The following is a 16,770-nucleotide window of genomic DNA, read 5'->3' on the forward strand; positions in this document are numbered from 1 at the left end:
TCAGTCAGGATCCTGCTTGTCAGGCAAGGAATAGTGTAGTCAGCTGTGACGGATAGGACCTATTTTCTCTTTATCTATCTGCTCTATACAGTTTTATATTAAACTTTGTTCAATAAAATAATAAGCTGAACAGTAGAAGGCTATAGAAGGCCATTCTCTTGTGGGTGAGGATGACATGAATTCTCTCCTGAGAGATTTAAGTATTAAAGCTTACCTGGGAAAAACCTTTGGACTTGATATGGAGCCAGCATTACCTGGTGCTATAGTGTGACCATGGACACGAGGCATGTCAGGGTTGGGGAGCATTACAATGGCATCAGAAATCTAAATGAAATACTTTAGAAGTTATTCTGTGGTTGTAATGTGACCCCAGTGAGCAACTCTGCACCACATAGCTGCTCGCTCACTCATCCCTGGTGGGATGGGGGAGAAAATCAGATGGGTAAAAGTGAGAAAACTCAAGGATTGAGATGAAGATAGTGTAATATGTAGAACAAAAGCTGTACACAAAAGCAAGGCAAAACAAGGAATCCATTCACAACTTTCTCCAGAAAAGCAAAGCTCCATCTTGCATAATTGTGACTTGGGAAGACAAACTCTAGCTCTGAACATCTCCTCCATTTCTCCTTCTTCACCAGAACTGTGTCCCCTCCCAAATTCTAGTGCACCCCCAGCCTGCTCACTGGTGGGATGATGTGAGAAATAGAAAAGGCTATGATGCTCTGTAAGCACTGTTAAACAATAATTAAAACATTGGTGTGTTATCAACCTTGTTTTCATCACATCTCCAAAACATAACCCCATCCAAGATACTATGAAGAAATTTATCACAGTGAAAACCAGCACATCTACACAACGTATTGCTATCTTTTCTATTTCTATTGCTATTTCTATTGCTATTTTTAAAGTCATCAGAAGTTACTGATTTGAGTAAAGTCTTGTAAAATGCAGCAGGAAAGACAAAATGCAAGATTTGGTTTCAAAGTTTTTTTTTAATTATTTTTAAGTGCTTTATCTGAATTCATTATCTGACTACTAGACATGTTTCTTTCTGTATCTCTGTTTAAAGTTCACTTCTAGCTCATATTGTAATTAAGCATCTCTGCTAAAAGATTTAAAATAGTTTTTATTTTTTTTATATTTACCTCAAGAAAATTATGTAGTCATTGTTCGGAGCAGATGTTCGGACAGAGTCCTATCACATTGTGCAGAGATACTCAGCCATAAGAAAGGGAGGACCACCAACACTGCAAAGAGATTGCACAAGTTAGACAAGGATTCAGATATGTGGGAACATTACAGGATCACTTTTTATGCTTTTAGTTGTACATCTAGAACGCATGGCAGATAGACTTTAAGCATTAAATATAATAAACACCTTAGAAACAAGCAAAAAAAAAAACAAAAGAGAGCAAAAGCCTTCCCTTTTGAGGCTGTCACTTGAAGCCTTTGGTTCAATTAACATTTTGCATGTGTATTTGTTTTTGATTTTCCCCACCAAAATATTGCATACTTTTTAAAAATAATCCTAGGTTATTTTTTCTTGAGTTGTTTTGAGGTTCTGGGTTTTTTTTTTTAGGGGCCACATTACTCATTTTTCTGAGTCTAACTTGAAAGTTCTGCTAGGATGTAACCTTGGATGGCATGTTTTGGAATATTTATTTTAGTTTAAATAGTATTCTCATTAAAATAATGACACTGTTTCTTTGTTGCTGCAAAACATTGTAGGGCACCACAGCAGAGAATGGACCAGGATAACGTTACTTTAGACCTTAAAACTTGCTCTAACAATTGACTTCTACTTTGAAAGAGTGGTGGCATATGATTTCTCTGCTCCAAATAAACCAGAATTTACCTTGGTTTGACATCACATTTAATTAGAAATTTTGCTTTGGCTTATTATTTCTGTAAAAAAAAAAAAAAATAGAGATAGTAGAATGTAATAAAGGAATTCCTGACTTTTCTACTTTTTTTTCATAGGATATTGGTAGCGAGTGTAGTAGCTTAGGTGAAAATAATACAAATAATGAATGAAGGATCTTCATAAATTCCAGAAACAATTTTAAAAGAAAACAATGAAAAATAAACCATGGGGATAAAATTTTAGGTTTTGTAACTGTTTGAAAAAAAAAAGAAAAATGCTATATTTAGTATTTTTGACAGTTTAAGATGTTCATAAGTTCTCCATAAAAAGCTACATGTATTTCTTCATATAGAGTTTCAGTTTTTCATATATGTATTTATTCTTTAGTATAGGAGAAAATGTCACTCTTTAATGTACTTTTTTTACATATTGGGTTCACTAATCACATCTAACCTGTGTACCTTGGCTTATACTTCTTGCTTGCTTTTGTTCTTTTCCTAACCAATGGACAGAGAGATGTCCTCTGTCTTATCTAACCTGTATGCATTTGTCTGTGTGTGATAGTTTCATGCATGTATCAGTCTTCTGACTTATCTTAAAAACTAGACAAGCTATGATTTTCCTTCACCCAAAAGGTCAGAAATAAAAGCAAGCAAACTCTGAAGAATATCTAAAGATGCCACTTTATTCCCTGCTCCTTTATAATATTGAAGTATATTTGAGTCCCAGTCACCAGGTAAGGGGAGATTTTCTAAGTATTGAGCAAGTAAAATATTGAAAATGTTTTTTGGTAGCTGCGCATTGCTCAGTCAGTATCACCCTTCTGCCCTTCTGATAAGCCTCGGGGCAAGAACATGTCTTTCTCCTGTTCCCTTGCTATCTCTACAAATTACTTGGCAGCTTGTGATCACCTAACTGTGAAGTAATATTATACCAGTGTAGGCCTCTGTCAGATACATGTTCAACATATTGCTCTCAACTGGAAAAGCTTTCAGCAATCAGTATATAATAGTACATCATGGATTAGAACACATTCATTTAATACCAGTTTGAGCTATTGCTTCAGCAGTGTCTTTAGGTTTATTTTGAGGCCTGTTCTCAAGAATTTCTTATTACAGCTATTCTGCCATGTTTCTTATGGTAATTGAACACAATATATGTCTTTTGGCATACAAAATACATTGCATAAAGCTGTTCGATACATCTTAAGAAAAAAAAGTTTGAAATAATTCTCATGCAAGCAGTTCCTTCTTTAATATTGATGGCTAGGTGTTTTAAAGCAGATCAATTTAAAAAATAAGCTATTGTTGAAGAATACTGCAGAAGACTGCCTCATGTTGTCACATAGACAAAGAGTAGGTTTTACTTCTTTACAGAGATGATACATGCAAACTAAATATTCAGCTAAATTCTCCCATAATAGCACTGTCCTGGAAATAGTAACTTATCTGAAAAAGTAAACAGGGATTTAAATTCTTATTTTAATTTAATTGCTTTGTTTTTAATACTATCATATACTTCTTTTAAAAGTAAGATTTGAAAATGGTAGGGAAGAATGTCTACAAGGACAAAGATAAACACAAAGGCAGAAATTAAAATTGCAAGGAGAGATCCATGTGCTCAGGAAATGGACTTACACCGATGTAATGCTTTTCAGTATGGTATGAATTAATGTATCAGTCTTTATTCTACTGTTGATATATGCCAAATTAAGTTGCTGTTTCTCTGCATGCTAACTGAAAAGAAGGATTAATTTTATACATCCAACAAAAAGTAAGAAGAAGCACTATTTCCTGTATTAAAACCTATATTGTGTATTTCATTACCAGAAGGAAAACCAGGAAGCAGAACATTAAAATGATCTTCAGATAAAATATATTTTTTCATTTTTATGTATGGAATAATTTTTTTATATTGTTTACTTATTTTTAAGACATTTCTGCTGTTTCCAAGTTATGCATTCCATGCTTGCTATTTCTTCACTGAAATTTAGAAAAAAATTGCTTACAATTAATCCACTTCATGGCATACAAGATAAAAAAGGCATGTATTTTAGTTATTATTTACATACTTATTTTTTATTTAGTTAATTGCCTAAATTTCAGGATAAGTATGGAGATGGAGATCAAAGGTTTAAGACGGAGAGCTTCATTTGACTGGATTGTCATTTTAATGAATATCTTCCAAAGACTGTCTGTGACAGTAGGAAACCCAAAATAAATTGTAGACAAAACCAATTAGCAAAAAAAATCTAAATAGCTAAAATAATGCTGGGTCTTGTCGTGGTTGTGTTACCAAAAGAAAAATTCGAATGCATACTCTATTGAGCATCTCTGGAGCAAGCAGAGATTTTATTCCATGTTTATTGCAGGTTTTAAAGTTGGAGTAGGTTATAATGAATTTCTGAGAAGACAGTACAGCATCCACTTTTAAAGCATTTAATGCATTTTCTTACAATTATACGTAGAGTTTTGAAATCTGATATATTAAAGTTGATCTGGTGCAGTTTTTCCAGTGATCCACCCACTGTTAAAACAATAATTATCAGAAAACATCTGTAAATGAGATGTTTAATTTCAGCTGTGTTGATTATTGAGTCATGAGCAACTTATGAACTGCATTATTATAACACTGTACACTTTTGAACTTGTGTTTCTGCAAAGAAAAATTCTGTATTCTTGAATGTCCCTTTCCCTTTCCTCATATGCTGAACTATAGATTTATGAGGAAAAGGTTCTTGGAATTTGAAAGACAGAAAAGTTCTATCATCAGGTTGGCTGGAGCTTCAACTCAGATATTTTAAGTTTTCTGAAAATGTTCAAATCAGTAACCTTTACAGAAAAGAGGCCTGCGGTGATCTGTCTACCCACTGCTTTTCTGATCCCATATCCCCCCTCCCACTCTCCCCTGCCCTTAGCCCTGGCCGCTCCCTCAGGTTCTCCCTATTGGTTCCTGTACCCCAACTCCACCCATGTACCACCCCTGAGAAATCTCCCTGCACCTGGATCAGGAGGTCTCCCTACCTCTGAGGGTTGCCGGGACAAGATGTGATTAAAAACCCTCTCAAACCCTCATGGGAGACCCTTCTCTGCCTCCTTTGCCATCACTGGTTGTAGCGCTGCTAGTTGCTGGAGCAAGAACTGCGGGGCTGTCCGAAATGGACTACGGGAGGGCGACTGTGGTCGCACTGCCCTAAGAATCTCCACTGAGCTCTCAGGAAAGCTGCAGCCTACGAAACTAAACCTAGCGACTACAACAGAGGCCTATGTCTTCAAATAAATGTTGTGTGTTTGTTATAGACATCTCTGACTTCAGTTCCCACAGTTTTTGATACGGTGAGTTGCTATGTAAGGACTTAAAGAGCACATTTTCCTGTCTCAAACATTGTCAAGGGCACAGAAACAACTTGCCATAAAATAAGCCACTGCAGCAGGAACTTGAGACAAGCACAGAAGGGAGGAATTTGTCAAAACGTGTATTAACCCTCCTAGTTCTGCCTCTAGATTTATAATGATTTAGCTAAATTTTTCAGAGATATTAGTGAGTGAACTTAATAGTCTTAACAAAACAAAAGAAAATGTTACATGGAACATGGTTGAGTCCCCCTTCCTAGAGCAGAAAGAAGGACAGTCATGGACTAAAATGGGACATGGATAGAACACAAAGAAGCCTTTTACTAGCTCCCATGCAACTCTACCTGGAACCGTTTGTGGAACCAAACATGTAATTGATCATTAGACATTATATTACAAAGTGCAACTTCTGTTCCCTCTGTGATGAACCCATGGTGGGATTCTCCTGTCAGGAATGGATTTTTTCAAAGTAAATCAGACTTGTATTGCCATTTGAACATATCTGATGTACTAGTACATTTCCTAGCACGTTGTCTTAAGGGCTTTTAACTTTACCTGTGTTTGCAACTTTGTTAATGTTAAGGGATGTGATTTTAGATATTCAGATCCTGGTTTATCCCCTCAATTCTTAGACTAATCCTGTAGTTGTTCTTCTGATGCTTACTGTTTTATTTTGTTGTTTTGGTAATCGCATTGTACTGGACAGTGAGTTGCTTTATCTGTCTTCTTCTGTCTTCCTTTTTTTCTGTCCTTTCTCCACTACATATGCATCAACCCTGGTGGACAAACCATGAACTGATGAAAAGTCTTTGGAAGACAGTGTTCGATCCACAGAATGGTGTAAGGACTTACAGAGCACAGCTGCTTGTCTCAAACACTGTCAAGGGCACAGAAGGAACTTGCCATAAGATGAGCCACCACAGTGGGCCTGAGATAAACACAGAAGGAAGGAATTTTCAACAGGAAGATGCTAATTCCAGGCCTGGAGGCAAGATCTGGTTAGCACATCCTGGTTAATGCATCTAGAAAAAAATTCCCAGTGTGGCAAACTGTGGGGAAAGAAGCAAGTGCTCATACACTTATCGCCCCAATTTATGGGACAAATGGCTTCTGTGAACATCAATGACCACCAAAGCACCCCCAGTCTAATTTCTGGGGCCTTCCATGAGAGGACTGCACATGATCCATGTCGTTAAAGCTCCCCTCACTCCTCCCCTAGTGGAGGTACTGGGTTTTCTCACCTGAACCTGAATGTATATTAACCCATTGAACTCTTTTTTTCCCAGGGCTTCCCTCACACCTGATGGATCAAGACTGTGACCCATGGACATCTAAATTCCTTGTTGCTGGATCCCTGGGTAGTGATATCTTTCCTCTCCTCTGTCTATTCTTATCCTTTCTTTCTTTTTCTTATATATTTTCTTAAATATCTTCATACTTCTATACTGTTATTTTATTATAGCTAATAACCAGAACAACTACATATCTCCTTTCCATTGCAACCAATTTGTTCTAAAATATATATATACATGTGTGTATATATATATATACACACCCCCTGATTGTGCAGTGTTGTTTCAGTCTAATCTTCCCCAAGGGATATACTAACAAGCTCAATTACCCCACCTCAGTGGCAGGTTGTAAGATGGATGCATATCAATTTTCAAGTGAAATGAGCAGATGAGGCCTCAGCTCCAGATGGAATGAAATCCTAAGGATGGAATTGAATCCAAAGCAGTGATATTCAGAATAAACACTGATCAAGTACCGGATGAAAGGAAGTCACCACTACCATTTTCTCTGATGGACATTTTTCCTGTTCATCAGGGTCATAAAGTCATATTAGTTGATTCCTGCAAGTGAGAAAAGCATAGGAACATCTGATATAGGAATCTTATCAGCAGAAAATGTAACACTGGGGCCAAATAAGGGACTGGAGAGAGCACTGTATGCTTAATTGATTGAACTTTGCAGCTATCCTTCTTTTTTGAGATTTCTAAAAGACCCAGTTTCCTTCTGTTGCAATAATTCAGACATCACACTAGAGATTGTTACTGAAATAAAGATAATGATATGTGCAGCTCTCAAGTGGAGGTTTTATCTACATTTCTTGGAGCAGAAAGTAAAACACGAAGCCATAGGATATGAGGGACAGAGATGATCTGGATGGTTTGTGATGAAGTTGCTGTTTTTTGCAACAATTTTATAATACAGCTGAGGGGCCTCATTTCAGAACTTTATTGAACTATAGACCTGATTAATTATCTAATATCAAACATTTACAGAACAGAATAAAATTAAGAGTAATTTCTTTTAGATAGATTGTCATGGTTTAGGAATGGTATTCTCCAATTTAGTACTCCTACTAAAACCATGTGCCACTCCCATTCCCCCCTCCAATTGGAAGCACAAAAGGCAAAGATTACAGGTTAAGAACAATTTACTGGAAACTGCAACAAGAAAAGAAAACGAAAAGTAACAACAATAATATTAATAACAAAGGTTATAAGAAACAATTCATGTGGAAAAATAAACCCAACAACAGACAATACCAGATGGTTCTCTCCAGCATGTTTTCTCAACTGGACAGAGCCCCTTGTCCCCAGAAGCGTCCCTTTCCCCCCACCCCCAGCAATGATGTGACGTGGTACAGAATAACTTCTGGGTCCTAACCATGACCCCTCCTGACTACTGCAAAAAATTACTGCTGTCATGGCTGGAAACAGCACATTAAGTTTTAAGAATGATCTTCCTGGAAAATCTAAATTACTAGATTTTATTATTACATAATCTTTATTGAAGTGCCATAATTTTATTAAAACGTAAGATTAGATTCTGGTTTTAAAAAGCTGCCTTACCATATAGAAAGTTATCAGGATGGCCTCTAAAAAGAGTGTTTTCCCTTTAACGTTTATTTCTGTGGTAAACATATTTTTCATACTCTGAAAGAAAAAAACTTGTCATTCTGACATTTTTTTAAAGTAAAAAGATGGAACATAGAAATCAGAGTCTTAGTGCTACTGAATCTGCTTATTTTCAAGTCAGAGGTATACCTATTTGTCCTGCTAAATGGATTCATAAATCTGTTTCTACTAACTGTACAGATTATTTCACAGAGTAACATTCCGCAGCTGCTGCCTTGATACCCATTTTTATATTGCTGTAGTCTATCAGCACCTCATATTACTATGCTACTATTATTTTTTTCCTGTAATAATTCAAAATGACATAATGGAGAAAGCAATTATAGGCATGAGAGCTATTTTATTCTACTTTTTCTACTACAGATACATTCCCCTGTGTGCACAACTGTAATAATTAGTTCTGGTTTGTTTTCTCCCTCATCTGGGAGTTAGCAGGAATTTGGCCATAACTAATAAGTGCATGATTAGTTTAGAACCCTTTAAACCATACACTCCTTTCTACTGACAATCCTAATAATATTTCTAGAGGCTCCAGCGGGATTCTAAGAGCTGTATTCATGTTAATATGATCACAAATTACATTCTAGTAATCTGGCATTTATTAAAGAGGATTGCCATTACAAGAATAAATGCAATAGTCTCATACTTGGCAGATTTCAAGAAAAAGTAAGTTACTTGCTTGAAGTCTCCAACTCTTTCCAGTGGCTCACAAGCATTTTCATACAAATCTGAGATCTATTCAATACAGCCAACTCACACTGAACTCAAACGTAATTCCTGTTTCCATGACCATATATAATACATTGGTAATGCAGTACTTGTGCTCGAAGCATGAGCTCTGGCATGCCCCAGGTCAAAGAGAGTCCAACTGTGTTCTTCTGTGCGTCGGCATCAGGAAAAGCTGGCTTCTTTGCAGAGGGAACAAGGCAGGAGCCGAGGGTATCAGCTCACGTTAGCTCGGAGACGAAGAGAGAGGCTGTTCTGGTCTAGCTTCTAACAGGTTTATTGTTAGAGGTTTCGCAACCTGAACAAGCTCAGAAGGGATGGAATGCGATGGGATGCTTCCCCAAGGCTTGTCCTCAGTTTTATAGAGCGTTTGAAATCTGTGGTGAAAGGGGAAAACAACCAATGAGTTACAAGCTGGGGGAGGATACAATGTAACAAGAACCACTGGGAAAAACTGAGAGGTGGGATATGCAACAAAGAACCAATGAACAACCGAGTAAATGGGAATTTTCCCGAACCGGGGGAGGTGACTTGGGCCCGGGCACCGCCCAGGGGGTGCGGCTTAGGCTTCTGAGCCGCCCCTCGACCCACCCTCTGAGACTGCCTCTTCAGAAAACTTGATCCAGGGGATGGGCTGGGATTGATTGGCATCACGCTGCCCCAGCCCCGCAGTGGGTTGGGTCACTGCAACACATTGGTAAAGATTTAGGGATTTGGGGGAATAGTTAAATAAAGGTCTGATTTGATGAGGTCATTCTCAGATCTCTTTCAAGTCAGAAGGAAAGGTTTCATGTATCATTGCTGCCATATGTCTGCATTCAGATTATGTAGCTTAGACCAAGAACCTCCATGGTCTTAGTTGTAGAAAAATACAATGAACTAATGTCCTTGCATTAAAAGGTGTGTAGAATGGAAACATGCATACTAGTCACCTTACAGGCTGAACATGAAGAAAAAAAGAAGCTAAGTGACTTACACAATGTCAAGCAATGAGACTAGAGCAGGAATAGAGGACCACTTAGCCACAAAATCATTTAATGTGTTTTCTGAGAGCAAAAAAAATTTAACATAAGGTATATTTTTAGATACTCCTATTGTGTAAATATAAAATACCATTTAGGTATTATTATTAGCTTGAGTATTAGTAACTTGTGTTATCTAGCTCATATCAAGTGGGCAATTTGTAGTTTTGATTAAATGTCGGGGTCCCTTCCCCCCTGCCATGTAGTCCTGGGAGAGGGGCCCTGGGGGGGGGGGGGGGGGCACGGGGTTTCCCTGCCCCTGGTCAACTTCGTTCCCCATTGGTTGTTCTGTGCTCCCCTGCGCGGGCAAGGACCCTCAGGTCCTGTGACTGTAACAGTTCCTCGGCAGAGCTCCGGCCATGCAGCTGGAGAAATCAACATCTCTCTGAAACATCTATCAAGAATCGGTCCCTATATATATTCTTTCCCATGGGCCTCCTTGTTCGATACATTGTGTTACAGTATCCGCACTGTAACATAATGGTGGATAATGAGAGCAGAACAATCCCCGATCCCTAAGCAACTGATTTGTGTGAGTAAACCCTAGAAACTTTGGATTCCTTTTTCTTGTTTTTGTTTTGCCATTCCATATCTAAACTACGGAGGAACTGTGGAAAGACTCTTGGCTCTCAGAGCTGCATATGGACATTTATCTTAAACTTGAAAAGATTCTTGAACAACGATTTGTAAATTTTAGCTTAATTCAAGCTCAAAAGGAACTGAAACACTTCCTGACATGGTTGTTTAAGAACTTTTTCTATGTTTCTTGGGATTTAATTCTTACCAAAGACTTTTGGAAGACTGTTCGGACACAGTTAATGTCTGAGTCAAAATACATGCTGATGGAAGAATATTTTCATGAATATTATTTAATTGCTGAGACTGTTGAGCAATGTAAGCTGTGTCTTGGTGAATAGAAGCCTGCCTCAGAGTCCGTGTGACCCAGGCCACATGGACCGAGCCCTCTCCGAGCAGCAGTGAGGCAATTCCCACGTGTGGGTGGAGCGACGCGAGCTGCAGTGTCGGCGGCGGAGCGAGGCGCGGTGGGAGCAGCGTGACCCGGCGGAGCCCACCCGGCCCCGCACAGCATGTAGTGGAGCGAGCCCCGTGAATGCCCAACTGAGAGGGGAGGCGTGCGGGTGGTGTCTGGCGATGGCGGCGGTGGAGCGGAGCCGCGCCCAGCCGAAACGCACGCTGGAGCAGGGTGCAAGGGGGTCATTGCTCGGGGGCCCGGCCGAGACATGGGTGCAGCACCAGGCAGCGGCAGCGCAGCTGAGAGCAGAAGCGGCAATGCATGGAGAACTGAGCGGTGCAGCCCGGCCCAGCCCGCGCAGCCCCGAATGCGACCCCAGGAAGAGCGCGCAGGCACAAGCAGCCCCAAAAGTGAAAGAGAAAGCAAAAACGCAGCAAGACAGAAAACAGCAGCCACTCGTAAAAAGGAAAAGATCACCGTAGCTAAGGTTTTAGGAATAGCAAAAAATGGTATAATGTTAAACAAAATCATGGTCTTATAACGAGATGTGACAACCAAGAAGACATATTCGTTCATAGAACTGCTATTGAAAAGAATAACCCTGAAAAATACATCCCAAGCTTGGGAGATGGAGAGGTGGTGGAATTCAAAATTGTACAAGGTAGAAAAGGCTTACAAGCCTACAGAGGTCACTGGGCCTGATGGTGTTTCTGTAAAAGGCAGTATAGATGCTAAAAATTGTAGTCATGTTGGACAGTATCTCCATTGTAAGCCCCCCCTACAGTCTCCCTTTTCTAATCCCACCTTTCCCTTTTACCCTATATCCTATTACCCCCAGTGTATTCCCAATCAGTTTTTCCACCCATGGTTTCCCTCACAAAACCGTGCCTTTGCCAATTGTTTCCCCAAAAATCCCTTTCCAATGCCAAGGGGGGGATGAAAAGGGGGAGGGAAGAAATTAAACCCTCTCCTGCCTCAGTTTCCCCACAAAGCATGCCCAGAGAGTCCTGTCTCCCTTCTGTCAGCCCTAAGATGTTCCACAGAATCTGTTTGGGCATTTAAAGACTCAGGAGGGTGGCTTGTTTTGTTTTGAAACTGTTCTTGTGATGTTTATCCAGTTGTTTTCAATGTTAAGTTTTAAATCTTTTTTGTTAAAAATAAACAGGTGAAATGTCGAGGTTCCTACCCCCCTGCCATGTAGCCCTGGGAGAGGGGCCCTGGGGGGGAGACATGGGGTTTCCCTGCCCCTGGTCAACCTCGTTCCCCATTGGTTGTTTTGTGTTCCCCTGTGCAGGCAAGGACCCTCAGGTCCCGTGACTGTAGCAGTTCCTCGGCAGAGCTCCGGCCATGCGGCTGGAGAAATCAACATCTCTCTGAAACATCTATCAAGAATTGGTCCATATATGTTTCTTTCCCACGGGCCTCCTTGTTTGATACATCGTGTTACAGTATCCGCACTGTAACAATTACCCAATAAATCAACAAAAATATTTTGAATAAATATTAAAAAGTCTGGATTGAATTTTATTTAAAAAATGAGGTGCAGTAAGAACAACCATGTGAATGGGCCTGGTCAGGACAGACTTATGAAAGGCACGTAAAGGGTCTAGAGCACAGGTCTTATGACGAGCAGCTGAGGGAACTGGAGCTGATTAGCCTGGAGAAAAGGATGCTCAGGGGAGACCTTATTGCTCTCAATAACTACCTGAATGGAGATTATGAGTGGAGAGTTGGTCTCTTATCCCAAGTAACAAGTGATAGAGCAAGAGGAAATAGCCTCAAGTTGCAGCAGGGGAGGTTTAGATGGGTATTAGGGAACAGTACTCGACTGAAATTGTTGTCAAGCATTGAAACAGGCTGCCCAGGGAAGTGGCTGAATCACCATTCCTGGAGGTATTTAAAAGACATGTAGATGTGGCACTTAGGGACATGGTTCAATGGTGTACTTGTTAGCTTTACAGTTGGACTTAATGGTCTTAGAGGTCTTTTCCAACCTTTATGAAAATGATTCTTAATGAAAAAGAAATGAGGATTTTATCAAGTAAAAAGTTGAATAACTTGTAAAAGTATTAGTAATTTTTTACAGAAAATATTTTCAGTCTAAATGTAGAAATGCTTTGAAATTATCTTGATTAGATATGCAAAGTAATACTGAATTCCTTTTGTTTTGCCATAGTGCATTGCTATTACACCATACATTACCCTTAATGAGCTATTTGATCAGTCTTTTTGAAGAGGCTAATCTCATCATAATTGGTCTTTCATGTTACTATGCCTTTTTTGGCACATGATCTAAGAAAACTTGACTTCAATTGTAGAATATATTGCTTTTCTGTTCCAGGAATCCTTTCAACCTTTTCTTCTATTTTTTTTTTTTTTCCTAATTCCTTCAGCCCTGTGGAAGAGCAAATAATCAAGAATATGACAGCCCAGGGGGTCATGTTCCATGAGCTAGGCTGACTTGGCAACCAATAAAAAGGATATGTGTCCTCCAGAGTTCAAGCAGAGCCAAGACATTCCTGAGTCCTGCCCTGGCAGATGCTTTTACCGTGGGAGGGCACTGTGCCTTTAGATAATAGAGTACTGGGGAATCATTCTGATTAAAATGAAATTACCTTTTCCTTCTCTTTTCTCATAATTGATCCAATTATTGGGTTTAGAGTGTTGAAAAGAACTAAATATTTAAGGCAGACATAAACTAATTCTTAGGAAAATGTGCTTATCTGGAAAGAACTTGTATTGCCTCATCAGTTCAGAATGTTGGTATCAGCTCTTCTTCAACTACTGTACCACAAAGAAAGAAAATCATATAATTATTCCTCCTTAAACAAAGTTTAAAGACTGTTGAAATTCATCACCGTATTACCATATCTTCTGTAACAATGGAAGAATAATGACATGAGAGCAACTCCTTTTCCTTAGGAAGGATAAGCTAGGTCAGGACCATAAAACAGCAAATTACTTGTCCCAGTAATGTTTTTTTTTCCCCAGTAATGGCTTTTTTCCCCAACAGTTACAGAACTACTCAGATATTCATATAAGAAGAATTCCCCTAATCATTCCCATTCCCAAGAGGAAACTTCCAGCAAAGCAGGAAGGGAAATCATGCTAATGCACAGAACAATTAACAGGAGGACACAATTCCTGTCATCCACTTCCTGTCATGTTTGTTCATACACAAAGTATTCCTGCTTCCTCAAATTAGGGAAAAAAAAAATTGCTTCCTCATTTTTGTAACTTTGATCACCAGGAGAGATGGACTTGGTGCTAAGCAGTGAGCTGGTGAGATTTTCCTGCTAGTTATTTTTCAGCTATTTGTGAAATTATTTTGTAGATGAGAGAATATTATGTACTGCTCCAGCACTGGGCTTTGCCTGATACAATCACGTTACATTTATCCAGTTAGACTATGATTTTCCTTTAGGCTTTGCCACTTCTCTGAGAGTGAGTTTTCATCTACCTGTTAAAACACTTGCACTTTAGCTGCAGGTCTGGTTTCCATTCTTCAGTGATACTTCCAGATTTCACAGGCCTAATTGAACCATATAAACTGTAAGATTTTACTGAGTCATGTGTAAGGCTATTTCACACACAATTCCTCCAGAACCTCTCATAAACAGATGTGTGTTAAATTGCTCAACATTAATATTGTCTGTCCATTACACATAAAGATCTCAGGAAATTAGGTACAAAATACAGATGAGCAAAACCAGTGCTTCTGACACTAGTTTGGTTTTTTTAGAGTAATTCTTGAACAGCCTTGTTTGTTTCAAGTAATCACAGTAATGGTGCTGCAAAACTCCATTCATAAATATTCATTTCTTACCATTTCTCCAGAAGGTATTTTTCCTTCACTTCCTATTTTCCAGTCTTTAGTGATGCCTTGAGAATTACGGAGGGTATAGGTAGGCACTCTGCACCAGAAATTTAAAATAGCGTTGCTATCATTTACTTGCTTAAAATTAGAAAATTGTGGAAGGAGAAAATATCAATGAAAATACAGTTTTTTTCATGCAATACTGATTATTCTAAAATACTCCTAACATGTGAGGAGCTGTTCACTGCTGTGACCTCATTTCAGAGCATCTGTCCTCTGAATTCCTTTTAGCAACTTTTGTCCTGAAGGTTTCCTTCTTGTCCTGTATTTCTTCCCTATAGTTTTAAGAAATGTTGGAAAACAATGGACAATAAAACAGCTATATATATGTATTTGTTTTGAACATAGGCTAATAACTACTTTTAGACAGAAGAAAATCTCTCATGTCCACTGCATAAAATATTTTGGTCTGTTCATTGTAAACAAAAATGGAAAACCTTCATTCTGAGAATCCGAAAAACACCTCAAAACTTGCCTGTAAACAAAGAAACAAACAGAAAAAAACTACAATCCATTGACAAAATCCTTTCAGGAATAATTATTTCAGGTGAAATCAGAATTTAAAAGCTACACTTTGGTGCTATTTACACTTTCATATCTATCCATTAGATACAAAAGGATGGTAAAAAAAAAAATCTGATTCTGAACATCTGATTCTGAAATAAACTTTTCTTCTTGTAATAAAATAATTTGCTTCATGTCCACTAAATTCACTTGCTCATTTTGCCCCAACGAATGTCAGGTTTTTCAGTCCAGATATATAGACAAGAAACATGTTCTAAAGAGCTGTAGCAGACATGAGCTTTCTGATCCTTCTATGTGCAGCAGTACAGTAAAGAAATTCTTAAAAAAAAAATTAATCAAACCAAAAAACTAAAACCCTAAACACTAAAATTCTAGAATTTTTCTGCTTCACAGGTGTAGCGGTGCAGGTGGCTGCAGCTACTCTTTCTCCTGAGGAGAACTCAGACAACCAGCTGTGGTGGTTAGCAGCCCAAGTTTAGCATGTAACTCTCAGTCATGGTGAGAACCCATGATTCCCTTGTTTTGTCTTTTGCATGTTTTCCCCTGATTGGTTAATATTTTGTCTTCTTGTTTTATGTATGAAGTTATGTATATTCATTTTCCTTCTTTAGTATGTATTAGTTCTAGAAAGTTCTTTGTTCCTTGACGCTCCATTGGACCCTTCCCTGAGTCCCTCCTATGTGTTGTTCCTATTGGTTCCCTTCCTGTCAATCCCACCTGCTTGTCTCTATCCTATTGGCTGAGATCCCTTTCCCCACCTATTCTGTACCCAGTATAAGATCCCTGGACCCTCCCACCAATTGGCCTCTTCGTCCCTGTCTTTTCACGGGAATAAGCCTGCATGGAACGCATACGGAGAGTCCCCTCTCTTTACTTCTTTGCCTTCGCCTGCGTGCCTGCCTGACAGCGACAGGAGGATACAACCCCTTTTGGGTGAGGAGCTCTGCTCCTTTTTCATTGTGTGTTGGGCACTGAATGCCGCCTTCCAGAGGGGTTTCAGCGTTGACCTCTGGGCTTCTTTGTGTCGGCACGCGAGGGGTAAAACCCCCTTCTGCCAGCTCCTAGTGGCTGAAAACCCCTCCACACAGGGAATGCATACATCATGCGAGGTTTCTGAGATGAAGCGTTTGTTTCTCAGGCGGCCCCACAGCAGGGGCAGACGGAATGCAGAAAGCCACTCTCCCTGTAGCTGCTGGTTAGCTTCAGCTTCATTTCCTTTGTTTACAGTGTTTTTCAGAGCAGTGTGTTTTTCTAATGAATGGTAGTGCCAGCAAAACAAGCAAAATTATTTCCAGAATTTTGCCAAGATCATCAAAGATGATCTGTAAGATTGTTTCCCTATATTTTACATATGGGACACTTTGGGGTGAACTGCATATTTTGATAGAGAATGCAGTATGTTTAAGGCAGTGACAAATTTGTATCTCTTCTGAGAAGCTGAGACAATGCTGTGCCCTAGACTAAGGTAAAAAAATTGCATTGCGCACGTCTCACCTGACTGATATT

At 39.1% G+C, this 16,770-nt stretch overlaps 1 long non-coding RNA gene across 1 annotated transcript in view; it reads left to right on the forward strand.

Annotated features, from left to right (window-relative positions):
- The window catches only part of LOC116454771, a 91,772-nt gene that overhangs the window by 35,631 nt on the left and 39,371 nt on the right, over positions 1-16,770 (forward strand). The gene's annotated exons all lie outside the window — the stretch shown is intronic.

This window comes from Corvus moneduloides, chromosome 1, assembly GCF_009650955.1.
Source record: "Corvus moneduloides isolate bCorMon1 chromosome 1, bCorMon1.pri, whole genome shotgun sequence".
NCBI lineage: Eukaryota > Metazoa > Chordata > Aves > Passeriformes > Corvidae > Corvus > Corvus moneduloides.